The sequence below is a fragment of the Bos javanicus genome, chromosome 2, assembly GCF_032452875.1.
Source record: "Bos javanicus breed banteng chromosome 2, ARS-OSU_banteng_1.0, whole genome shotgun sequence".
NCBI lineage: Eukaryota > Metazoa > Chordata > Mammalia > Artiodactyla > Bovidae > Bos > Bos javanicus.
In genome coordinates, this window is record NC_083869.1 from 23627337 (window position 1) to 23651762 (window position 24426).

The following is a 24426-nucleotide window of genomic DNA, read 5'->3' on the forward strand; positions in this document are numbered from 1 at the left end:
ACAAAAATAGTAATTAAGTTTCCCCATAAACAGTGCTTATGCAAGACCAGAGGCGCATCAGAAACGAACATTTTCAGCACTCTAACAACGACTGCCCCGTTCAGTAAGTAACTCGATGTCCACTGGTCAGTTTTGTGTTAAAGTTTGTCTGCAAGCTGTCAGGAGCCAACGCGGCTTGGCGGCCGCCTCAGCCTTTACCCCCAGGCCTGGTGCACTTCTCCGAGCCCAGGAGTCCGGGACGCCAGCGGGTCGGCAAAGGGGCCACCCCGGGGCCCGCGGAAGGCCCGGGGGCCCCTCGAAGTGCGGGAGGGCGCGGGCTCCAGGCTCACGGAGCAGGGCTGGCGCGGTCGCCCTTGGCGGAAGGCGAGCTCCTGGGCCCGCTGGCAGGAAAGCAAAAGTTAGTGGGCTCTCCTCGCCCGCGAACATCTCTCCCGGGAAGCGGCCTGCACCCTGCGCTGATTTGGGAGACTCGCGACTCGCCTTGCGAGAGACGCCCGGGTCACGCCCGGCGAGGCCGGCGTTCCGGCGTCCGGGGAGGGAAACCCGGAGGCGCCGCACGCCTGGCCGAGACGGCCGGAGACGCCCGGGCTGCTTCCCACTCTTCCGGGCGCCAACTTCTGCATCGGATCCGCGCGAACTTCCCGAGCCGCTCCCGGCCGCGCAAGGCCGCGGGAGCCCGGGACGCCGGCCCCGGGTCGGGCGGGGGTGCCTGCAGTGGGGTCCGGACCGCGGCAGGGCCTGGGCCCGCGACGCCGGGACGAGTCGCGATCGCGATAGGCCTGCCCCCCACCCTCTCCCCTGCGGCCTCCGGCCTGGCCCCTTACCTGGCTCCCAGGCCGGGCGCGAGCAAGAGGCCCGGCGCGCGGCGAGGGCAGGGACGGCTACCGGGGTTCGAGGGGACGGCTGCCCGCGGCGCGGCTCCCACGCTTCCGCCCGAGTCAGGAGTTGAACATTCCGCCTCTCTGCCCCGCGCCAATGAGGAACACAGTCACGGCAACAGCACCACCTACCTCCGAGCGCGGAACCGCCGGGCCTCCCTGCAGGCGTCCCGCACGCCCGCCCGGCTGGCCGCAGCGCAGACGCGCCAGCCAGCCAGACGGGGGAGGGCGCTCCGGCTCCCGGGCTGCACCCCTGGGGCACCTTGCGCCCCGCGTCCCGGAACCCTGCCAGGCCGCCGCAGGCGTCACACGGTACCCCATACTGTGGGGGCGCGGGGAGAGGGAGTATGTCTCTGTGCCCCTTTGTGCCTTCACATCTTTGCACTCAACTCATCCTTATCCATAAACATTGACTATGAAAAAAGCGCTGGGATACAAAGACAAGGGAGGTTGCTTCGTGTGGGACAGAAGTTAATTATCCACTTGGGAAGAGGACCGACGTGTACAGATATTTCTAGGGAGATAGGGCTGAAAGCTGCTTCAGTGAAATTATCAGTAGATACCTGCGTGATTTTGAGGAGGGGTCCTGGTCTGTTCTCCTGGTTGCTGACGTTAGCGAAGCCGATTTCAGATGAAACTAGAATGCATTCCAGGGGTGAGCAAAGGGTGGAAGCCAGCACCGGGGAGAGAAGTTACGATCAGTGAGGAGGATGGTTCTATGAAGCAAACGGGAGACGAGGTTCGAAAGATACGGGCAGCACAATCCAGGGCTTACTGAGTTTGAATTTTATCATCTATGGACACAGGGGAACTGGGGAAAGTTAGACTCAAAGGAATGAAATAGCTTTTGTGGGTTTTGTTTTTAATGGTGATTTCGAGAGAGAGCAGTCCACAGTAGATGCAGGATGGGTTGCTAGGGCAAAACCGGGAAGCAGCATATGGTGACCACCTGGTTATGTGGTTATCAGGACTTGGCGCATACAAAATAGAATTAGGAAAGAAGAAACGGACTTGAGAGGCATGTTTCAGGAAGAAGCCACAGGAACTGGTGATCCACTAGAAGTGAAAAGAAAGAAGAAAAAGTCAGAGATGATGCCAAGATTTCAGACCTGGGTGACTGGAAGAATGATGGTGTCATTGACAAAAATAGAGATAAGCAGACTAAGAGCTGGCTTTCTGTTGAGTTTGAGGTCATGGGAGGAAAAACCGGTAGAGATGCCCCAGTTGAAACGTGAAACTGATTCAGAAAAGTGGTCGGGAGGGAAATATAAAATTTCTAAACCATTCATATAGTTAAAAATATCAAAGTGGAGAAATGAGTGAAAAAAAAAACCCCACTTTCTAGTCTGTGATTCAGATTAATTATTTGAATTTTCCCTTTGATTAAAAACTGGAAATTTCAGCATTGATAATCTATTTGGGGAACTGAAAATTAGGATTAGTGAAAACTGTCATACTAAAAATGAAAAACAAAACTCTGGTATAGGTAATCAAAGAATTCCATAAACCATCTAACCATTAAAGGGAAAACTAAGGCTCTTTAACACAGACCTAGGTATAGAGTGTGGAGAAGGAAATGGCAACCCACTCCAGTGTTCTTGCCTGGAGAATCCCAGGGACCGGAGCCTGGTGGGCTGCCGTCTATGGGGTCGCACAGAGTTGGACACGGCTGAAGCAACTTAGCAGCAGCAGTAGGTATAGAGTGACTCCAGTTATTGCACCCCACCTTCAAAGGCACTAGATTGTAATGGAAAGGACACTGGGTTGGGAACCTGACTTCTGGTTTTAGGCCTGCCAATTATCAGCTGGGGTATTTTGCTAGACAGGCCTCAGTTTTCTTCCCTGCAAAACAATATCGCCCATCAAATGTTAGCTGAAGTTTCCAGCTTTCAATTTCTGAATAATACGGCTTTAAATTTGGAGCATATGTCACAATATTTTTAGCCACAATCCCTTTCCTTTCCACCTGTTCTTTTCTTCATTTTATTTTTCTTCAGATAATTAGGCTAAGAGAATAACCAGCAGGAACAGTGAATACTAAAGGGTAGTCTCATAGATATGCTGAAAGGATAACCCTGTAAGGCATTCTCTTGTCTTCCCAACTAGGTTGCAAGGTCCTTGAAGTCATATATTCTATTGTATCTGTTTATAGCTGAAAGAAATATATAATAATTGTGTAATAAACTGATTTCTTCAAGTCTGATTTTTCTTAGGTCAACTTGCCTGTTTCCTTATGGCTATACTGATCTCTTTAGGTCCCAAACTTAATAAATATACTCTAGTGTTTATTCCTATGGTCAATTTTTATTCCCAAGATCAACTCTGCTTTTTCAGACTTTAAAATCTTTTTGAAAGCAGATTGGTTAATTCTCACCAAGCAGAGTATAAGTTTACAAATGTAAATAGCAATAACAAAAGAGAGCTAGTCAAACCCTCTTATCAGGCTTTCCTATTCCTTTATTTCACATGTCTCTGCACTAAAAATAGATGTACTTTCAGCAGTGGGGTGAGTTAGAAGTCCTTAGCACCCTCTTATATCCAAGAATACCCTCCAAAATAAACATGCAATGTCAGTAAAAAAATCAGTATTTGCTATGCAAATATAGCTTAAAAGTCTCCTAGCCCTTTATTCAATCAGATTGCCACTAAGTTCCTCTAAAATAGAAATTCCAGAGCTGCTATCAGTGGATCAGAGAAGTGCAGGCAGACCTCCCACTAAGAATGGAAGGAAAGGCAACTTGAAAGGCAGAAAGAATTCTGAGTATTCTTCACTCTTCTTGTATCGATAAGAGCTGTCATGCTTGTACATTGGAGCATTTTTTTCTAGCCACCTCAGGTCTCCGTCTTAGATTGTGACTGATTTGTGTTTGAATCATAACTAAGAATTGACCAACTTTTACACAAAAGTTGATGTTTTACCTCCTGTGCAATTTTGGGTCCCTAGGAAAAAAGGCATACAATCAAACATCTTTTAAGATAAGTAGCCTTTACCTTAAACTCACAGATGAACCCCAGGTCATTTTTCAAGCTTAGATTTCACATCAAATTTGAGGACTAAAGGATTCACAAGAGTATTTCGGGTACCAAATTTGCTTAGGTTTTCCAGGACATGAAAGGAGTGGTAGGTCAAGAGTAGAAATTGGAGACTTTTACAAAATTAATTCAATAAGCATTTACTGAATGGCAGGCACTGTGCTGAGCTTTTTGATTGTAGCAGTGACCCAAATATGGTCCCTACTTTCACAGAGTTTTCAGAGTGCCATGGAAAAGCCAGTAAAGATGCAAGCAGTGTGCTAAGTGGGCAAATACCCGGACCTACAGCAGGGCACCTGACACAGTTTCTGGGAGTCAATAAAGGCTTCCAAGAAAAAGAAGCCCTAAGTCCATATGAGAATGATGTTGAGAATTTGCTGGACAGAAAGGTAGGAAAGCTATTCTAGGTGAAGGAAATGGCAAGTACAAAGGCCCAAGAACATTTAACAAGTTCAAAGACTAAATCCCCTAGTAGCTGAGTAAAAGACATTGCCAAGAGGGAATAATAATCCTCATAGTGGCTGTAATAGTAGTAGCCATAGCAATAATAATAACAGTGATGGCTAATATTTTCTGAGACCTCATGTGCCCTGCACCGAGCTAAGAGTTTTACACAAGCTCACTCCACCTAATCTTCAAAATAACCCGACAAGGCAGTTTAAATCATCATCCTATGCTGTAGGGCAGGAAGAAATCTTGGAAATCTTAAGCCACTTATCTTCCCTCAGGGAGCAAGACATAAACTTTAGAGCTTGTTCTTTTAGATGAAGGAGTTCTCCAACTTTTTGGTCTCAGGATTTCTTTACATTCTTAAAAATCCTTGAGATAAAATAAATAAGCCATGAGATGTAATATATAGCATAAGGTATATTGGTCAATAATAGTGTATGGGTAATACACTAGTAATAGTAATAGTGTATGGTCAGTAATAGTGTAACTTTGTGTGGGGACAGACTTATTGCAATGATCATTTCATACTGTATGCACATGTCAAATCACTTTATTATGTGAAACTAACATAACATTGCACATCAACTGTATTTCAAAATAATTAAATTTTAAAACACATTTATATAAGTAAATAAGTCCTTGAGGATGTCAAATAACTTTTGTTTATGTGAGTTATACCTTTTATACCTGTCAATATTTATCATATAAGAAATTAAAACTGAAATCTGTTAATTTCATTTTAAAACAATAAAGCCATAGATTAATGTGAATAACATATTTTAGTGAAAAATAGCTATTATCCAAAATAAAAAAGCTAGTGAGAGAAGTGTCATTGTTTTATATTTTTGCAAATCCCTTTAATATCTGGCCTAATAGAACAGCTGGATTCTCATATCTGCTTCTGCATTAAATCTATTCCAGGATCACATTACATTTACCCTGTGGAAGATTCTACTGTACACTTGAAAGGAGGACAGTGAAAATAACGTCTTAGTATTCTTATGAGAAAAGCTTTGACCTTTCAGACAAAGGGTTTCTGGGCTGCTTTTTGAGAATTGCTATCTAGGAATTTAAAGATACTCTCTGGGAGAGTTCATTGCTCTGTGCTTTGCCTCAAGATGCAGCATCATGGGTCAGCTCCATCGAGCAGGATGCTAGACATTAGAAGTTCTGGAATGTGGTGCCAGTCCTGTCCCTAAGCAGCTGTGACTTAGCTGAGATAATGCTGCTTGACAGTTATGTGGGATGATAAAGGCCTATGTACTGAATCTTGGGTCCTATTCACTGCTCACTCTTGCTATTGTTTCCTGTGCTTGTCTTTAAAAATCCTAGATCTAAGGCATTGAGCCTGCCATTATTCTTGTTTGTCCTTCAGTTCAGTTGAGTCGGTCAGTCGTGTCCGATTCTTTGCGACCCCATGAATTGCAGCACGCCAGGCCTCCCTGTCTATCACCAACCCCCTGAGTTCACTCAGACTACATCCATAGAGTCAGTGATGCCATCCAGCCATCTCATCCTCTGTCATCCCCTTCTCCTCCTGCCCCTAATCCCTCCCAGCATCAGAGTCTTTTCCAATGAGTCAACTCTTCGCATGAGGTGGCCAAAGTACTGGAGTTTCAGCTTTAGCATCATTCCTTCCAAAGAAATCCCAGGGCTGATCTCCTTCAGAATGGACTGGTTGGATCTCCTTGCAGTCCAAGGGACTCTCAAGAGTCTTCTCCAACACCACACTTCAAAACCATCAATTCTTGGGTGCTCAGCTTTCTTCACAGTCCAACTCTCACATCTGTACATGACCACAGGAAAAACCATAGCCTTGACTAGACGGACCTTTGTTGGCAAAGTAAGGTCTCTGCTTTTTAATATGCTATCTAGGTTGTTCATAACTTTTCTTCCAAGGAGTAAGCGTCTTTTAATTTCATGGCTGCAATCACCATCTGCAGTTATTTTGGAGCCCCCCAAAAAGTCTGACACTGTTTCCACTGTTTCCCCATCTATCTGCCATGAGGTGATGGGACCAGATGCCATGATCTTTGTTTTCTGAATGTTGAGCTTTAAGCCAACCTTTTCAGTCTCCACTTTCACCTTCATCAAGAGGCTTTTTAGTTCCTCTTCACTTTCTGCCATAAGGGTGGTGTCATCTGCATATCTGAGGTTATTGATATTTCTCCTGGCAATCTTGATTCCAGCTTGTGCTTCTTCCAGCCCAGCGTTTCTCATGATGTACTCTGCACATAAGTTAAATAAGCAGGGTGACAATATACAGCCTTGACGTACTCCTTTTCCTATTTGGAACCAGTCTGCTGTTTCATGTCCAGCTCTAACTGTTGCTTCCTGACCTGCATACAGGTTTCTCAGGAGGCAGGTCAGGTGGTCTGGTATCCATTCCCATCTCTTTGCCCTTAGCCCTACTTTATTGCAAGAAACTCATGTGTTCCTTCCCCAAAGAAATAACAGTTGGTTTTATTTTCTGGCAAGATTCTAGAGTTATTATTAAATGGCACTATTAAATGAAAGGCTGGTAGTCACTTTGAAAGTGAACATTAGGAACCAGCATGGACTCATTGACGTTAAGATATATATGAGACAAATCTAGTTTCCTCTATTAGGATCATCAAGGACTGTGAGGACTTCTGCCAGTGAAACATGTCAAAATTTCTCATGATGACTTTATAAGTCAGAAGAGGATTTTAACTGATGACAGTATAATATAATAAATTGCTGTTAGAAACTATACCCCAAAAGTGCTGATGTCACTGAGGCAGCAGCGTTCTCTTAAGAAGGCTTGTTAGACTTCCCTGGTGGTATGGTGGATAAGAATTCACCAATGCAGGGGACACGGGTTCAATCCCTGGTCTGGAAAGATTCCAGACCAGGAGCAACTGGTCATGCTATGGAGCAACTAAGCTTGTGTGGCACAACTATGGAGCCCATGTGCTGCAACTGCTGAAGCCTGTGTGCCCAGAATCTGTGCTCTGCAATAAGAGAAGGCACTGCGATGAGAAGCCCGTGCACCGCAACCAAGAGCAGCGCTTGCTCACCACAACTATAGAAAGCCTGATCACAGCAACAAAGACCCAGAGCAATCAAAAATTAATTAATTAATTTTAAAAAAGAAGAAGAGATGTTGCTGGGTTCTCTCTAGCCTGCCCAGTTCAACATTTCTACAACTTGGATGAAGATGTAGGTGGCATGCCTATCTAGAGAATAACATGCATTTTGAAGGAATAATTAGCATATTATGTAAAAGAATATCAAAACTCAAAAACTTCACTCACAAATCTTTATTGACACCTCACTGCCTACTAAATAAAGTCCAAGATCCTTAAGGCATCTTTAAAACCCTCTATTAGCTCACCCAAATTTTCCTCCCCAACATTATCTCCTAGCTCCAAGGGCTTCATGTTGCTCCTCTCCCACCAGCACCTTCCCTTCCTCCTTGAAACTTTTCTCCATCAGCTCTCACTCTCATCATCACATCTGTCCACCAAGCAAACTGTTCTTCCTCCACCACAGATGTGGCACTGGCAGTTTCTATTCAAATATTATGTTACTGAAATTGAAAGGAAACATAAAATGTTACAATAGTCTGATTTCTGAAACTGAGATTTCTGTCTTAACAGATCCAATAGAGATAGGTTTTCATCCCCAGATAACTGTCTTAGAGCCAGATGAGTTGGTAAAACATTATACATTATTTGGTTTCTTAGTCCCCAGAGCTTCCAGGAGACATATGGTGCTGTTTTTCTGGATAAACCAAATTCTCAGACCAAAGCACCCAGACATTCTAGGAAGGCCAGTAGTATCCCATGTGATATTCAGAATATCACCAATTTCTTGGATTTAGGCACATGTGATCAGGAAGGAGGGCTGTTTTATTTTTGCTATCTGGAAAAGCTAGAATTGTATTTCATAAGATAATTATTAGTTGCTGTTAATAATTGCTCAATCAAGTGACAGCAACAATTTTTTATATAAAATGTTCGGTTATCTATAGATTTTTAAACTTTTGTTTTTACTTATTTATTTATGGCGGTGGTGGGTCTTTGTGTGAGGGCTTTCTCTAGTTGTGGCAATCAAGGCCTGCTCTCTAGTTATGGTGCGTGGGCTGCTCACTGCAGCGGCTTCTGCGGAGCAGAGTCTAGAGTGCAGGCTTCAGCAGTTGTGGTGCACCAGCTCGGTTGCCCTGCAGCATGTGGACTCTTTCCGAAGCAGGGGTAGAACCCGTGCACCCTGCATTGGTGGACAGATTCTCAACCACTGGACCTCCAGGGAAGTCCAGATATCTGATTACAGATTTTTCATGGCCCTTCTTAATTGTAAACAGCAGTAGATGATGCCAATAATCTAGTGTTTTCACTAGCCAGTTTTTTTCTCTTCAATATGCAATTTTTAAATAACTGATATGTCTAGTCTCTATTTTCTTCATTTTGCCTGCCTACGAAATGTCTACAACCAGGTGATATAGTTTTTCTGGTCTACCTAGAAAGAGGCTGCTGCTGCTGCTGCTGCTGCTGCTAAGTCTCGTCAGTTGTGTCCAACTCTGTGCAACCCCATAGACGGCAGTCCACCAGGCTCCTCTGTCCCTGGGATTCTCCAGGCAAGAACACTGGAGTGGGTTGCCATTTCCTTCTCCAATGCATGAAAGTGAAAAGTGAGAGTGAAGTCGCTCAGTCGTGTCCAACTCTTTGCGACCCCAGGGACTGTAGCCTACCAGGCTCCTCCGTCCATGGGATTTCCCAGGCAAGAGTACTGGAGTGGGGTGCCATTGCCTTCTCCGTAGAAAGAGGCTAGAGGAAGGAATAAAGGAATGACTACTTTCTAGTAGCTGGAAACTTTCCAGTAGCTGGACCTCTCAAGAGTGGATTAATTAGTTTATCATAATCAGAAAATCCTGATCAAATGTCAAAGTCACATTTTTTATATTATTATTTTGAAGTTAAAATTCTTCTACCAAATACTTATATAAGTTCTACTTGGTTTTTTTTTGTCACCATTTTTTCTAACTTTTCAATGTCCACTTGTATTAAGTCCCTGTCCTTGTTGTAATGCCTTCCAATTTAGTATCATCTGCAAATTTCATTAACATGCTATTTACTCCCTCTTCCAGATCATTAATAAATGCTATTTTCTTATGTATTAAATTTTGCGGTCAAATAGATTTAATTTGCTGTTGTAATTTCAGTGCATGTTTTCCAAAGATACAATGCCGTTAAGAATGGTCTTAACATAGGCTTAAATCCATACCTAGTTTATAGCTATTTTACTATTACGCAATTCATTTGTGTTCTCTAATCAGCACTGTTGTGAGCTCCATTGAAGCAATAATCTATTGATTTTCTCTTCCTTCTTTTTCAATACAGTCATCATCTTGGCTTTAAATACACAGCAATAGCAGAGTTAGCACTATTGTGTAGTTGTAATCCACCACTATTTATAAGAGCAAATTAAGTCTTTTATTCTCAGTGGATATTTTTCCACTGTTAAAGAAATATTCTAACATGAAAAATTATTTTATGACCATATTTTATTAAGCACAGTATCAATTTTCTAAAAAGAAAGAGATTCTAGAATTTTAAAGCAAGTAAATGTATATTACATTTATATATACATACAACAGATATTTTATATAAATAATATACTCTATATAGAGAGAGATAAAGATACATTAGAAGTGTGTGCTATACATTTTCTTTTATAATAAATCAGTTCACTGACTCCCTGACTCTTATAGGCTATGGGGTGACTTTGTTCATTATAATGGACTCAGACATGCCACCTTCAAATTAGAGAATGAGATTCATTAAGCTTTTTTTCCACTTTGTGTCACACATTATCCTCCTTATTGGAGCCAGTTTTCATTTTCAATGAGATGAGGCTTCTCACATGCCACTTATTTCTACTTAATGTTCACATATTCAGAGAAGGCAATGGCACCCCACTCCAGTACTCTCGCCTGGAAAATCCCATGGACGGAGGAGCCTGGTGGGCTGCAGTCCCTGTGGTCGCTGCAAGTCTGACACGACTGAGCGGCTTCGCTTTCGCTTTTCACTTTCATGCATTGGAAAAGGAAATGGCAACCGACTCCAGTGTTCTTGCCTGGAGAATCCCAGGGACGGGGGAGCCTGGTGGGCTGCCGTTCAATGCGTTCGCACAGAGTCGGACACGACTGAATCGACTTAGCAGCAGCAGCAGCAGCAGCAGTTCACATATTGCAATTTTAAATCATTTTTTCAGGAGGTTAGCCTTCATGTTTCTACATAATAGTTCCAGGAAATATTTTCTCTTCCCTCACTGTCAGTCTCTCTCTCTCTGCTGCTGCTGCTGCTGCTAAGTCCCTTCAGTCGTGTTCGACTCTGTGCGGCCCCATAGACAGCAGCCCACTAGGCTCCTCTAGCAACAGAATACAAAGTAACTATAAGGCATTAAAATAACTGTACCCATGCACAGTTGGGGGCAAATTATGAACAAGAAGATACAAAAAGGCCAAAACGCAACTGCCACTTCTGAGGTTCAGGGAGCAAAAGCAGAGTACCATGCATGGTCTCTGCAAACAGCATCAAGGGGGTAGGCAGACCACCTGAGCCACCCCTCCAGCCCGACCCTCCAATCTACCCCTAACCTCTCGCCATTTGAGGGAATAGCTCACCCTCCCTCCCGAGGAGTGAGCAAAGGCACATGTTACTTGTTTTCGTTCCCTCTTGCTATAGCACGGATCCCAGCAAAGCCTTGCCCAAGTTTCCCGTCTGGCCTATAATCAATTTCTGTTGATTAAAGAGTCCAAGGCCCCAGGGCTGGGCTCCAGAAGCCCCTGATCCTGCTAGAGGGTGAGTGTTTGGAGGAGAACTCGTCCCGCCCAGCCTGGGGGCCAGCCTCCGGAGGGGAGTCACGTGGTCGCCATCTTCTTGGTGTGTTTCACCTGTTCCCCCAGGACGTGGCTCTCCCCCAGGGCAGAGCCCAGGGCCTGCAGAGCCAACAAGGCGTGGTTCCGGTTCTTCTTCCTGAGACTGGCAACTCCCATAGCGTCCTGGGTTTTACCCCACTCTTCTTGGGGCAGCTTCCACACGTCCTGGAAGAGAGCACGGCTGTCTGCCCCGCTGGTTTTGTATTTTCAAGGGACCGCTGGTTGCCCTCACGCTTCTCTTCGGCTGATTCATGGAAAAAGTGGCCCCTGCCCTCCAGAGCCACATCGTCCCAGTGGAAATAGAAGCCCAGAGAGAGGTAGGTGTTAGAGGACTGTGGAGGCAGGTTGACGGGGCCGTGGACTGCGGCCTCCACCTCTGTGGAATAGTTCTCAAGCATCTGCGAGCTCTTGAGTAATTGGTAATAAGGAGAGAAGCTGAAAAAATGGTGTGGCTGGTCCTGGTGGCTAAGAATAGCTGAGTGGTTGGTTCTGAAAGTTGTGACCAGAAAGAGGTTGGAGGGTGGTTGAGGTGTCGATGAAAATAATAGACAATCTGTAATAAGACTAGAAAAGTTTAATTTGAGCCCAGATGAGGACTAGCCCAGAATCCTGCTTCCAAGATTACTCTGAGAAACTGATCTGGAGAAGCAGGGTTTTCAACATAGTTTTATATCTTGTGAAAACAAAGAACAATGAACAAGTCAGGGTTACATTTCTTCAGTGTTTCAAAAAAAAAACCAAAACAGAAACAGGGCATTCCCTGGCAGTCCAGCGGTTAGGACTCCATGCCAAGGACCCAGATTCAATCCCTAGTCAGGGAGCTAAGATCCCACAAGCCGTGTGGTGTGGTTAAAAAAACAAACAGAAAAAAGACAAAAAAACAAAAACAGAACAGAGCAGTAGGTACCCAGTGAGTCAGTATGGTCTTGGCACCTGGGAAGGGAGTCTTATCATCAAAGGAGAACCAGTGTCAGTGTCCAAGGAAGAGTGGTGTTTAACCTTAATTTTTTAACATGGACATTATTTACTTCTGCTCAGTAGGCCCTTTTCTTTAATAATTAAAGCAGTTGTACAATGTATGTTTGATAGGCCATAAGCAGGCTATTGTATTTAGCATAAAATTCATATTAACTCATGTATAAACCAGAATGACTTCCCTGTATCTCGATATGTGAAAATTTCTTTTATCAGAGGCTGGCAGAATGGGTTTCCCAGGTCTGTTTCGTCCAAACACTGTTAAGCAAGAGACAGATCCAAGGGACTGCCAAGCACACTGCTGAGAGTTGATTCTTTTCTTTTTATGTATAAATGTATTCTTTTATGTGCTCCCAGTGCAGGAGCATTGGGATACATTTATATATGTGTATTCTTCTTAAAAAATTTATTTATTTTTAATTGAAAGATAATTGCCTTACAGTATTGTGTTGGTTTCTGCCACACATCAACATGAATCAGCCAGAGGTATACACATGTTCCCTCCCTCTTGTACCTCCCGTCTGCCTCCTACCCCTCTAGGTTGTTACAGAGCCCCGGTTTGAGTTCCCTAAAAATATGGAATGGTTCACAAATTTTCGTGTCATCCTTGCACAGGGGCCATGCTAATCTAATCTGTATGCATCCGATTTTAGTATATGTGCTGCCGAAGTGAGCACTCAGAGTTGATTCTTCACTATTCACATCTCTCACAAATTCATCCTTCTGACACGTTCCAGTCTATTCACTACAAATCAGGTTGAATGATAAATCTCTGTATAATTTTCCCCACTTACAGTTCTTTCTTTAGAAGATCTTTTAGTTGGACTATGTAGGATCTTTGTTTGCAGCATGTGGGATCTAGTTCCCTGACCAGGGATCAAACGCAGGCCCCCTCCTGCATTGGGAGCACAGAGACTTAGCCACCAGACCACCAGGGAAGTTCCCTGGATAGTAGTTTTTTACTTCATTAATGCAAAGCAAACCTTACCAAACTTTTGTGGTGGACATTTCAAAATAATTGTAAGTCAGATGTGCAAAATCCTACTGAATTATTTCAGTTGAGTAATCAAAATTCAACCTCACTAAGCCAGCCTTTGGAGAAGGAAATGGCAACCCACTCCAGTATTCCTGTCTGGAGAATCTCATGGACAGAGTGGTCTGGCGGGCTACAGTCCATGGGGTTGCAAAGAGTCAGACACGACTTAGCGACTAAGCACAAGCTGGCCTTGGTCAGTGTAGACAACCAGTTTATCTGGATCATTTCAGAGAGCTCTCTAACAAGTTTCAGTGTTTCAGTTACGTAGCTTAAGATCTGTGACTAACATCCCTAGCCTCTGGAGGAATATGCTTTAGACGCACCTCTAAATGGTTCAGATTATTTCTGGTTCTGAAAGATCCAGATACACAAGTTTTAGTGTTGACATCCTGTTATGAAATACAGCTCATGGATATTCTTGAAGTCATAGGCTGATTTTAGTAGTTTTATTTCCCAAATGTATGTAAGTGGAGGCCAAATTCAAGTTCTTACCTTTCCCCAGACTCTTTCTTAGACAAGTCCCAGTGGACCTTGAATGGTCTTATTCCATGAAAAGTTGGGAGATTGGTGGATCCTTTGGGACAAATGTTAATGAGGACTTTGACGTGTCAGACTTGAAGATTAAGGCTCTGGCTGCAATACAGCATAGGGACTAAGAACATGGGCTTTGGAGTTGGATAGACCTTGACTGAGGTCTGCTGCTTATGAGCTGTGTGACCTTGAGTGTTTTACTCAGCTTTTCTAAGCCTCATTTTCTTCACCTATAAAAACAGGATTTTTGTTTGGATTGAGTAAGTCAACATATGTACAGTGTTTAAAACAGGGCTTTGAGTTAGTGTTGCTGTTATTATTGGTCATGTTTCACATGCTAAATATTCTTTATTATCATTATTCAGTTATATGAATTGTTTTCTCTGGAATTAGTTTTTCTCTTTTATGGTACTAGTTTTCCTAGGCATCTCTGATCAAATTAGTCATTAAAAAAAATAATTTGTTTATTTTAGACTGTGCTGGGTCTTCATTGCTATGCGGACTTTTTCTCTAGTTGTGAGCGAGGGCTACCCTGCAGTTGCGGAGCGCAGGCTTCTCATCGTGCTGGCTTCTCTTGTTGCAGCGCACCGGCTCTAGGGCTCGAGAGCGTCAGCAGTTGCAGCACGTGGGCTTTATTGCTCAGTGGTATGTGGGATCTTCCTTGATCAGGGATCAAATCCGTGTGTGTCCTGCATTGGCAGGCAGATTCTTTACCACTGAGCCACGAGGGAAGCCTGATCATTAGTTGTTTATATGTAAGAATGAAGAATTAGATTTGACTATTTTAGTTAGCGGTCATGGATTTTCTTTATTGTTGAGAAATAGATTTTTTTCCTATAAGACACTTCCCTGAATAGGAAGACTCTATGGTAACCTCGAGTACATGGAAGGACTAGTTGGCAAGCTGTCTTGCTTCAGATGCAGTTAACTTGTACACATATTTTCACGGTGGACTCAGCCAGAACAGCATAAGTAGAAATCTTGCCTTGGATTTTTTTCTTTCTCATTTTGTGAAGTTATAACTTAAGATAGCTAATGAAAAAGTATGCAGGAGGTGACCAAAAAGGTACTCAGAAAGAGTATCCCATTGGATATTTAAATGAAAGTTTTGCTACAGCTGGTGAGGCCAGTTATCAAGAAGGCCAAAATCAGGAAAAATTAAAAATTGATGAAGGGCATCTAAAGTATCACTGCAGTCTCTGAGTAGTTGTCAAAAATAGCAGGGAAAAAACTGTCCCCTAAGCTTATTATAACTTATGGGATTTTAAGAGAAAGGAAGAATGATGTCAATGTGTATTCTGGGGATTTATCTTTACGTGGAAAGGTAATGGCTTGGTTAGGCTCCTATGTCTGAGAATGCATCCCATGCTGAACGATGCCTTAGCACAAAACTGGGGAAGGCTTGAAGTTTCAGTCTTTCTTTCTCTCCTCACTAGTCTCTGAAATGAAGAGTTAGAGAAGAGAGGTTTACTTTCCCTGATATAAATTATGACACCTACCCTTATGAGGCAGAAGGAGAGGTGGCTAGTTTGGGTTTTAATTAAGACCATTTGCTGTTATCTAGTATAACAGGCTTTTTTTTTTTTTTTTGTCATTTATAGTTTCCTTTCAAAGAGAATGACCCTAGTGATAGGAGGGTCTTCTGTTGCCCAGTACAAACAATATCTTCATTCCCAGTCAGAATGGAGAGTTTTAAGTTTGGAGCTAAGAAGTAGGATAAAATTAAGTTGATCTGCATAAAGAAGAAAGTGTGACTTAGGGTTCCTAAGGATTATCTGCAAACTGGAGGGGTGGGGAGAACCTGGACTAGAAAGAGCAGAGCCTAGGATACACAGCAAAGAAGAAAGCTTTGGAAGACAAATTATGTTCAATGAGGATTTTTTTTTTTCAAGGAAGATCTTTTAAAATGAAATACTGTGCAGTTCTGTAATGAAACCCACTTCTCCCATCTTATCTGCCAAAAAAAAAAAAAAAAGGTAAATTTGCATGGTTCAATAATGCTCTGATTTCAGTAGATTTAGTTTTTAATAAAATAAAACATAGCAAGCAATGTGAAAACACACACAGGCTAACCAGACATTCAGCTTCAGGGATAAAATCATATCAGATACAGTGGAAGTCCCTCCCTGAATATGAGTGGATAATTTATGGTGAAGGCTTAAAGGCTTCCAGTAACATATATATGGTTTATTGATGCAGGGATGCACACATATATTTTTGTTCTAAAGAGAAAACTTCAGAGAAAAATACTCCCAAATCTCTTCCCTAAACTTCACAATATTTGGGCAAAATTAATCTCATGCTTTGGTTCCCAAACTTTTTTCGGTTATTTTTAGCTTTTTCCTCCTTGGGGACAATAGGATAGGCTGATAGTGAAGTCTCACAGTTAATAACGTAGGCTTTGTAATTTTTTTTGTTTACTTTTTATTTTATATTGGACTATAGTTGATAGTTTCAGATGTACAGCAAACTGACTCTGTTATTCATATACATGTATCTTTTTTCACTCTTTTCCCATTTAGATTTGTTACTTATCATCGAGCAGAGTTCCCTGGGCTAGTCCTTGTTGGTTATCTATTTTAAATACAGCAGTGTGTACATACTAGTCCCAGGTTCCCTAACTGTCCTCCCCTTCTCCTCCCGCCGCATAACCATGAGCTCATTCTCTAAGCCTGTTAGTCTGTTTTAACAGTATGCTTTGGAATCAGATACACCTCATTTGAAACCCCACCTCTACCTTAATCGAAGCATGTCTCCTGTATTGCAGGTGGATTCTTTACCGATGAGCAACCAGGGAAGCCTCTTATTTCTCTAGCCATCATCTTTTCTTGGTGCTCAATTTCCATGCCCCGTGTACAGATTTGATTCACTTGCTCCAAAGCAGTTTTTTCTAATGACTAAGAGAACTCTGCACAATAGACCTATAACACAGCTGCATATTTCAGTTATCCCCATAACCCCTCCCCCCACAACTGTCTCAGTGTTGACTTAATGTTATTCATTTGCTTGTGTTGTTACTGAAAACAAACTCTTAATTAAAATGGCCAGCATCACCTGGCTCACATAGAGTGCCACAAGCAGTAATCCCTAATTTAATGTACCCTTTGGCTCATACCTCCAATTTAGTTTTTGAAACTAGGAATATAAATGGATTTCATAATGGCCTGTGAGCATCAGGTGACAGATTAGAATCACTAATGAAGAGCCACTTTCTTGGGAGGATTAACATTGCATGATTGTTTCTAGGTTACATGAACTGAACCTGTAATTGAACACCGAGGTCAGGCTAAAATCGAACTTCTTGAGTGAATTATGTATGTATGACTTGTGTTAACACTTTGGTTTGGTTCCTCATCTATTCTTTCATGGTGCTGGTTTAGTCACTAAGTTGCTAAGTCATAGACTCTTGCGACCCTATGGATTGTAGCCTGCCAGGCTCCTCCATACATGGAATCTCCCAGGCAAGAATACTGGAAGTGGGTTGCCATTTCCTTCTTCAGGGGATCTTCCCAACCCAGGGATTAAATTTGGGTCTCCTGCGTTGCGGGCAGATTCTTTACCACCTGAGCCACCAGGGAAGCCCCCATGTATTCTTACATATATGACCATTTTCTCTGCTGGTAAGAAGCATGAGGCTTTTCTTCTATTTTCACCTCCCCACTCTTTCATTCAGTAGTTTGAAATGTTTTCTATTCCTCTGAAAATAACTTTTAGGTTGGATATAGACAAGATAGTTATCCTCTGTTTCAATTATTGCAGTACTCCTTTAGTAAAACTCAAGTAACCCAAGTTTGGGGTGCAAAGGATGAGCAACGCACAGGCCTCTTGAACTGCTCCCCCACCCAGGTCAAGTTCAAGAACTCAATGCCCTCGTGTAAGTTTCTCTTCTTTCCCCTCCTTTCGTGATTGGTTTGACTGGAGACTCTCAGGCATCCTAGAATGTTCTAAAGTTCTCTTCACTGTGGCTTCTTATGGCAGAGAGGCAGAAAAGGCATTCATAGTTTTTGAGAATCCAGTACTCAGTATGCCAGACACTTTATATACCTAAACCCATTTAATCCTCACCACAGCCTGTGTGAGGGTGGTGTTATAATTCTCATCAGCAGATGTGGAAATTGAAGCTCCGAGGAGATACACTGGCCAGTGTTCAAATGCGAGGGCTACTGCATACAATGGGGGTTCTCTAGTGGGGCAGTGCCAGTCGGAGAGAAGGGTTGCTTCTTGTCCTAACACAAGTGAAGGTGTTGTATGGACTGGAGAGGGCTCTGACTGAGTCAAACCCTGATTTTAAAGCCCAGTGTATTTCTGCTCTTGTGTGTTCCTTCCCCAAAATCTACTAACTTCACCCAAGAGAAGCATTTTAAACATCTGACAGCACCAGGCCCTGAAAACTCTCCCTAAACAAGAGCAGCAACACTTCCAGACACTCACAGAGTGTGCTGCCTTCACTTTAGCAGACGGTCAGCAAAAATGGTAGCAATTTTCCCTTTCCTGTATCCACAGCCTTGGCGCTGTGACTTTGCAGCTCTGCACAGTCTGCACAAAGACAGAGTTACTTCTCCACCCTTTGAATCTTGTCTGGCCTCTTCACCCACGTTGGCCAGTGGAGTGCTATGGAAGTGATGGCACATCCATTCTGAGCCCAGGCCTCAACAGCTCCTGTTCATCTACTTGTTCCTTGGGAATCCTTCCTAGTCAGCAAGTGAATAAGCCCAGGCTAGCCTGCTGGAGGATGAGAGACTGCACGGAGCAGAGATGAAGCAGTCCATCTGAGGTTGTCCTGTACCAGCTGACTGCAGGTGCCTGATGGAACCCAGCCTACTATGTCTGGCTCAGGTGGCAGAATTGCCCTGTTGACCCATGGACTCATTGCTTTAAACCACTAATTTTGGAGTGGTTGATACACAGTGTTAGTTAACTACATGTCTCATTGGAGGATGTTTTCAGATGAGATTAACCTTCCAATTGGTGAATTGTTTTTTAAATTGATGACTAGTCTATTTACAACGTTGTGTTAATTACTGCTGTACAGAAAAGTAATTCAATTCTACACATATATACATTCTTTACTTCCATTATGGTTTATTATAGAATATTGAACACAGTCCTCTGTGCTTGTTGTGTATCCATTCTATATACAAAAGCTTACAGTTGCTAACCACAACCTCCTACTCCATCCCTCCCCCAAACCCTTCCCCTCTGGCAACCACCAGTGTGTTCTCGATGTCCATGATTCTGTTTCTCTTTCACAGATAGGTTCATTAGTGCCATATTTTAGATGTCATGTACAAGTGATGTTATACGGTGTTTGTTTTCCTTTCTGATTTACTTTATTTAGTATGATTATCTTTCCTTGCACCCATGTTACTGCAAGTGGCATTATACTGTTCGCTTTTATGGCTGAGTTGTATTCCATGGTACGTATGTACCGCATCTTCTTTATCCATTCATCTGTTTTTATTGTTTTTGTTCTGGCAACACCATGTAGCTTTCAGGATCTTAGGTCCCTGACCAGGGATTGAACCTGGGCCCCAGTAGTGAAAGGGCTGAATCCTAACCACTGGACTGCCATTCATCTGTCAGTGGACATTTGGGTGGTTTCCACATCTTGACTGTTGTGAACAGTGCTGCTGTGAACATAGGGATGCATGTATCTTTTTGAATTATAATTTTTTCAGGATATACGCCCAGCAGTGAGATTGCTGGATCATAGGGTAATTTTAGTTTTAGTTTTCCGAGGAACCGCTATACTGTTTTCCACAGTGGCTGCACCAGCTTACAAGATAGTATACAATATAAACTCCCTCCAGCAATATAGGAGGATTCCCTTTTCTCCACATCCTCTCCAGCCTTTGTTATTTGTAGACTTTTTAATAACAGTTGTTCTGAATGGTGTGAGGTGCTACCTCACTGTGGTTTTTGATTTGCATTTCTCTAATAATTAGCCATGTTGAGCATCTTTTCATGTGCCTCTTGGCCTTCTGTCTTGTTTGGAGAAATGTCTATTTAGGTCTTCTGACCATTTTTTGATTGGGTTATTTTGTTGTTGTTGAGTTGCATGAGCTGTTTATGTATTTTGGAAACTTATTCCTTGTTGGTTGCATTGTTAACAAATATTTTCTCCCATTCTGTAGGTTGTGTTTTCATTTTGTTTCTGTTTCCTTTGCTGTGCAAAAGTTTGTAAGTTCGATTAGGTCCCATTTGTTTATTTTTGCTTTTATTTCTACTGCCTTGGGAGACTGACCTAAGAAAATATAGGTATGGTTTATGTCAGAGAGTGCTTTGCCTATGTTCTCTTCTAGGAATTTTATGGTATCATGTCTTATGCTTAAGTTTTTAAGCCATTTTGAGTTTATTTTTGGTGTGGTAAGAGGGTGTGTTCCAACTTCATTGATGTACATGCAGCTGTCCAACTTTTCCAACACTACTTGCTGAAGAGACTGTCTTTTTCCCATTGGATATTCTTGCCTCCTTTGTTGAAGATTAATTGACTGGAGGTGTGTGGGTTTATTTCTGGATTCTTGGTTTGGTTCCATTGATCTGTTTGTTTTTGTGCCAATACCATGGTGTTTTGATTACTGGAGCTTTGTGGTATTGTCTGAAGTCTGGGAAGATTATGCCTCCTGCTTTGGTCTTTTTCTTCAGACCCAATTCTGGGCCTTTTATGGTTCCATATGAATTTTAGAATTATTTGTTCTAGTTCTGTGAAAAATGTTATGGGCAAATTGTAAGTTGGTAAACTTCAAGTAAGCAGATTGTCCTTCATAATTGGGTGGGCCTCATCCCATTAGTTGAAGATCTGAATAGAACAAAGAGGCTGGCCTCCTCAAAGGAGGAGGGAGTTCCCCAGCACACTGATTTGGACTTTATCTGCTCTATCAACTCTCCTGTGTCTGCAACATGCTGGCCCCATTGCAGCTTCCATATTGTGTGAGCCAATTCCTCATAATAGATCTCCTATGTATATACACATTTTATTGGTCCTACTTCTTGGAAGAAACTTGTTTAATACATACAATAACTGATACACCTGCTGATGTAGTTTATCTTTCCACTGAACCACTTCTTTCTTCATCCTACTAGAACTGCTGCATCTTGGCCGGTCCAGAACCTGTCTCCCCCCAGAGTTGCTGCGTCTTCTTACATTCAGCCTTTTATCCTGCCAAGAAGACTAAACCATCAATGCATTTCCATTCCTTCCAGGTCCCTGTTGTTAACACACTAGAAACTCTTGCCCCTGCCTATGGCTAAAGGAGGGGATGGAGGCCTCAGGAGGGTCTTCTTGCAGTACCTGACAGTAGAAGAGGACTAGAACCTATTCTGAAAAATTTTATGCAAACCTTTGCTCCCGTTATTTTCTTACGTTTGTCCTCCTGTTGTAGGGGTCCACTCTTCTCAACTCTCCCTGCCGAGGAAGAGTCTGAACCCTCCCCACCGGTGCCAAGTGGAGGATACTATTTCAGAAACCAGCTGTGCTTACATGCCCTGGCCCCAGCCTCTCTCTCTCTAAGTCTGGAGGTTCTCCCGTATCAGTCAGTGCCCACAAACTCACTGTGCTTTGTGCTCACTTCCCTTTAGAGCAGGTCTTTGGACCCAATTTTTCCACATTTAAATTGCCTCAAGAACAAAGATCCTAGCTTCCTGTAACCTTGACCTTCCCTAGCTGCTGGGAAAGCACGTGCAAAAGGAGCTAAAGTAAGGCAGGCACTTTTCCCATTCCCACGCTCTTATTCTCTGGGGTTAGTAACATTTCCTCCAGATCTCCCATCATTTAGTGTCAAGCAAAAGGCGACGGTAGTCTGATAACTTAGCCAACAGAGCAGCAAGGCAGACCACGGTTCTGGAGCTGTGACTGCCTCTGGGCTATCATGGCTTGAAGGAGGGCACAGTGGCAAGTGGAGGCTTCCTGTCCATGCCTGGACACCCGCACACTGAGCCCTGGGTCCTCTAGTCATTGCTTTTCCTAGCAGCCATGCCATGCACTGTCAGCCTCCATCTCTAAGACAACATGGAAAACCGTGGACTATGCCAGATACAGCCCATAAAATGGGGAAGCCACTGTGGAAGACGGTATGACAGCTTCTCAAAAAATTAAGCCCAGAATTACAAGTTCAGCAATTCCATTTCTAAGTAGGTGTCAAAAGAATTAAAAGCTGAAAGTTGATATTTGTGCCCCCATGTACACAGCAGCATTAGTCACAATGCCAAAAGATGGAAACAAATCAAAGTCCATTGATGGGTGAGTGGATAAACAAAATATAGTGTATACATGAAATACAATATTTTTTAGTCTTAAAAAGGAAGGAAATTCTGATACGTGGATAAACCTTGGAAACATTGCCCTAAGTGAAACGAGGCAGACACAAAAGGACAATTATTGCAGTATAGTTGATTTACCTTGATGTGCTACGTATACATGTTTCTCTCATTATAGTTTATTACAAGATCCTGAATGTAGTTGCCTGTGTAACACAGTAGGACCTTGTTTATTTCCTCTATAGCAGTTGGTGTCTGCTAACCCCAAACGCTTAATTTATCCCTTTGGTATCCATAAGTTTGTTTTCTGTCGGAGTCTGTTTCTGTTTTGTAAATAACTTCAATCGTGTCATCTTTTTAAATGCTGCATATAAGTGACAGCATATGATATTTGTCTTTCTGTGAGTCACTTCCCTTAGTATGATCATCTCTAGGCCCACCCATGTTGCTGCAAACAGTATTATTTCATTCATCTTTTATGGCTGAATAATATTGCATTGTATACATTTAAATACCATGTCTTCTTTATCCATTCATCTGTCAGTGGACGTTTCGGTTGCTGCCGTATCTTGACTGGTGTACACAGTGCTGCTGTGAACACTGGGCTACACGTCAGAAGAGCGTTTTGATCTCCTTCCTGCCCTCTCCAAACCCCTTCCCAAGCTCTTCCGGAGACGAGCTTTGTATCTGTTTGCTCCCTGGAGCAAAAACATGGAACAAGTCTTCTGCCCATTTTTTGATTGGGTGTATAAATCATATGTGTATATATGTATACCTGTATAAACTGTTTTTGTATTTTGGAAATTAAGCCCTTACCATTCACATTGTTTACAAATATTTTCTGCCAGTCTATAGGGTGTCTTTTTGTTTTATTTATGGTTTCCTTTTAGTGTGCAAAAGCATTTAAGTTTAATTAGGTCCTGTTTGTTTACTACTGATTTTGCTTCCATGATGGATCCAAAAAAAATATTACTGTGATTTATGTCAAAGAGTGTTCTGCCTATGTTTTCCTCTAGAAGTTTTATAGTATTCAGTGTTATATTTAGGTGTTTGATCCATTTTGAGTTTTGTATGCAGTGTTAAAGGATGTGCTGTTAATAATTTCATCCTCTTACATGTAGCTGTTCAGGTTTCCCAGCACCACTTATTGAAAGGCCTGTCTTTTCTCCATTAAGTAGTCTTGCTTCCTTTTTTGTAGATTAATTGACTGTAAGTGTATGGATTTATTTCTGGGTTTTCTATCCTGATTCCATTAATCATTGTGTTTGTTTTTGTGATGGTACTGTGGTTTTGATTACTGTAGTTTTGTGTATAGTATAGACTGAAGTCAGGGAGCATAGTTCCTCTACCTCCGTTCTGTCTCAAGATTGTTTTGGGTATTCAGGGTTTTTGTGTTTCCATATTTTGGTCCAGTTTTGTGAAAAATGCCATTGTAATTTGATACGGATTGCATAGCACCTGGATAGAATGGTCGTTTTAACAATATTGATCCTTCCAATCCAAGAATGTGGTATATCTTTCCATCTGTTTATTATTGTTGTTTTTCAGTCACTAAGTCATGTCTGACTCTTTGCGATGCTATGGACTGCAGCATGCCAGGCTTCCCTGTCCCTCACTATCTCCCCAGGCTTGCTCAAACTCATGTCCGTTGAGTCAATAATGCCATCCAATCATCTCATCCTCTGTTGCCCCCTTCTCCTCCTGCCCTCAGTCTTTCCCAGCATCAGGGTCTTTCCAGTGAATTAGCTCTTTGCATCAGGTAGCCAAGCTCCAAAGTATTAGAGCTTCAGCATCAGTCCTTCCAATGAAAATTCAAGGTTGATTTCCTTTCAGATTGACTGGTTTGATCTCCTTGCTGTCCAGGGAACTCTCAAGAGACTTCTCTAGCACCACAGTTTGAAAGCATCAATTCTTTGCTGTTCAACCTTCTTTATGGTCCAACTCTCATATTCGTACATGACTACTGGAAAAACCATACCTTTCACTAGACAAACCTTTGTTGGCAAAGTGATGTCTCCACTTTTTCATATGCTATCTAGGTTTGTCATTGGACTTCCCTAATAGCTCAGTTGGTAAAGAATCTGCCTGCGATGCAGGAGACCCTGGTTTGATTCCTGGCTTGGGAAGATCAGCTGGAGAAGGGATAGGCTATCCATTCCAGTATTCTTGGGCTTCCCTTGTGGCTCAACTGGTAAAGAATCTGCCTTCAGTGTGGGAGACCTGGGTTCAATCTCTGGGTTGGGAAGGTCTCCTGGAGAAGGGAAACCATTCCAGTATTCTGACTTGGAGAATTCCATGGACTTCATATTATATAGTCCATGGGGTCATAAAGAGTCAGACATGACTGAGTGACTTAAAAAAAA

At 42.6% G+C, this 24426-nt stretch overlaps 1 protein-coding gene, 1 non-coding gene and 1 pseudogene across 4 annotated transcripts in view; all 3 read right to left on the reverse strand.

Moving 5' to 3' along the window:
- The window catches only part of MAP3K20 (mitogen-activated protein kinase kinase kinase 20), a 165914-nt gene extending 164830 nt beyond the window's left edge, over positions 1-1084 (reverse strand). For 2 of the 3 annotated variants that reach the window (XM_061435186.1, XM_061435201.1), the window contains exon 1: positions 825-909. The gene's annotated coding sequence lies outside the window, so the exon portion shown is untranslated. Of the gene's footprint in view, positions 1-824; positions 910-1010 lie in introns of those variants that run through there. The other variant, XM_061435194.1, reaches the window with a different exon arrangement.
- A 9981-nt stretch (positions 1085-11065) lies between these two features.
- Positions 11066-16558, reverse strand: LOC133235984 (ferritin light chain-like; annotated as a pseudogene).
- On the reverse strand, positions 12811-12917 carry LOC133236495 (U6 spliceosomal RNA). The gene has a single exon (XR_009732911.1). It is a non-coding gene; the product is annotated as a U6 spliceosomal RNA (small nuclear RNA).
- Positions 16559-24426: the final 7868 nt, after the last annotated feature.